Genomic DNA, 2,994 nt, shown 5'->3' with positions numbered 1-2,994 from the left:
TATTCTGTTAATTATTTAAATTCATGATACAAGTTGAGCTTTAGTTTTGATACATTGACATGGATACCATTAGTAATAAGAGAGTCGTTTGGATTAGAAATAGTGATAGAAAAAGAGGAAAGTGAATCCCAGTATCCTTCTGGGAATGATAAAGTCAGGCTCATTAAGAATTGTCAATATGGGAAGAAAACATTTTCATGGATTACTGGAAAGATTAAAGACAGAGAAATCAAGGGGCACCTGGGTGGGTCAGTAGGTTAAGTGGCCGGCTTCAGCTCAGGTCATGATCTCACAGTTCGTGGGTTCCAGCCCTGCATCGGGCTCTATGCTGACAGCTCAGAGCCTGGAGCCTGCTTCAGATTCTGTACCTCCCTCTCTCTCTGACCCTCCCCTGCTCACACTGTCTTTCTGTCTCTCAAAAATAAAAGACATAAAAAAATTTAAAAAAAGACAGAGAAATCAAGAACTCATATGAGACACCAGAAAAAAGCAAATTTAAGTTGAATCCTATGCATTCAAAATCAAAGTTATAAGAAAACAAATTAGAACACTCAAACCACTTATCCTAATTAACTGAACATTTTTGAGTTTCCCTAACACCATGAAATGCTCCTAAATATATAATTTTATTTAAGACAAAACAAAACAAAACCAACTCTTGAGGCACCTAGCTGGCTCAGTTGGCTAAGCATCTGACTTTGCCTGAGGTCATGATCTTATGGTTCATGGGTTTAAGCCCCACATTGGGCTCTCTGCTGACAGAGCCTGAAACCTGGAACCTGCTTTCGATTCTGTATCTGCCTCTCTCTCTGCCTCTCCCCTGCTTATGCTCTCTCTCTCTCTCTCTCTCTCAAAAGTAAACATTTAAAAAATTTAAAGAAAGAAGTAGGAGGATGGCTCCCCTTCCCCCAAAAAGCAACCAAGCACAAAAAACCACCTTACTGAAATGATTGCAAAACACTGAATACATTTTTTCTTATGTGAAAAAAAGGAAGAATGCCTGGGTGGCTCAGTGGGTTGAGTGTCCAATTTTGGCTCCTCATGATCTCAAGGTTTCTGAGTTCAAGCCCCTTATCAGGCTCTGTGCTGCAGAGCCTCCTCTAGATCCTCTGTCCCCCTATTTCTGCCCCTCATCTGCTCATGCTCTGTTGCTCTCTCACTCTCTCTTTCTCTCTCAAAAATAAATGAACATTTTTAGAAACTTAAAAAAAAATGCCATGGGGAAAAATATCATGAATATTAACCAAAGGGAGGTTCAGATAAGACTTTAGGTAGGTGAGGTAAAAACAGAAAAGATAAATATATATAAAAAACAGACATTGATAAAAATGGTGAAATCAATCAATGTCTAATGTTACAAGGAGTCACATGAAAAAATTCAACCTCAGTAAGGTTCTCGGCATCAGGTCAATGACATGCCGGTACAAGGACAATTGCATAGATTTGGAATTCGAAATTGTGTGGTCCTCATTCAGCTCCATTATTAAAAGCCATGTATGATACCAGGCTTTCTCTTCAAAGGAGACCTCTTTATATTTTCCTTAAACTATTTTATTTTATTTTCAGTGAGTTATCATGTTATATTCTGTTATTTTCAGGTATATAATACAGCGATACAACTCCTCTTTCAAAGAGCAGTAATTTGAAGTGACTAAGTAGACACACTAATGTACAGCCAGGCAGGCTAACTAAACATGTAAAACCATAAATATTTCAAGCCTTTTTCTTTCAATATAAGTCCATTTTTAATAAATTAAAATGTTCATATAGTAACAAGTAGAGAGAGAGAATTAAGAATTTGATAGAAACTGATAGATCTAAAAGTAGTATGTTGTAATTTTGAAAACAATAGAATGTGACCATATAAATATAAAACTGACACACAAAAATTTAAAACTATTTCATTATAATTGAGACATCAATAAAATGAGAGATTAGAGTTTTTAAGTAACAAGGGTTTATGATTTATTTAGAAAAGTTATAACACAATATTTTGTTTCCTCTTTAATTTTATTGAAGAAAATGTGCCCAGAGAAGAGTATATACATCTTAAGTGTACAGCAAGATGAATTTTTAAATTGAACATACCCCTGTGAACAAGCCCAAGAAAAAGAACATTGCCAAAGCCCAGCAAACTTGTATTCTTTCAGTTACTATCTCCATGTAAAGATAACTATAGTATAAAACAAAGATTAATTTATGTCATAGCTAGGTTTTTAAATTTTTTAATGCTTTTTATTTATATTTGGAAGACAGCACGAGAAGGGGAGGGTCAGAGGGAGAGGGAGACACAGAATCTGAAGGCTCCAGGGTCTGAGCTGTCAGCTCAGAGCCCGACGCGGGGCTCGAACCCACGAACCGTGAGATCATGACCTGAGCCGAAGCCGGAAGCCGGACGCTTAACTGACTGAGCCACCCAGGTGCCCCAAGCTAGTTTTTCTAAGGACAGAGTTTTTTCATCTTTATATAAATACAGAATATCTACCATTTATATGTACCAGTTGCATATTTTAATAAACACATACAACTGTGTAACAATAACCGTGTTCTAGGTGATAGTAATATTCTATATTATAGAATTGTGGAATTCCCTTGTTAATTCTGCAAAAATGTTTTTCTTAGTTTTAACTACGGTTGGATTAAATATATAGATCATTTGGAATTACATTTAATTAATAGGTCAGTATCCTCTTTATCCCTTCCTTTTATTATTTTGTTCTTAAATTCAAATTCCATGACCAACCTTCCCTATCTATAAATGTAGTCTTCCCAGGTGTTGAGCTAAAGCACCAATGTATTTAAACAAATGTTTGAATAATTCATATAAGTACGTAGCCAGGAACTAGATTATCAATAAATATAAAAGATTTCCAAGACAAGACCCTGAACAACACAAAATGTTTGACCTTTTCTCTGCCAGATCTCTAATATTCTGTTTTATTATGTAAAATATGAATGTTTTCTATATAGCACCCCATCTGTGCTTTCAATATT

This window comes from Suricata suricatta, chromosome 11 (assembly GCF_006229205.1).
Source record: "Suricata suricatta isolate VVHF042 chromosome 11, meerkat_22Aug2017_6uvM2_HiC, whole genome shotgun sequence".
NCBI classification, from domain to species: domain Eukaryota; kingdom Metazoa; phylum Chordata; class Mammalia; order Carnivora; family Herpestidae; genus Suricata; species Suricata suricatta.
This window is presented reverse-complemented; position numbering follows the sequence as displayed.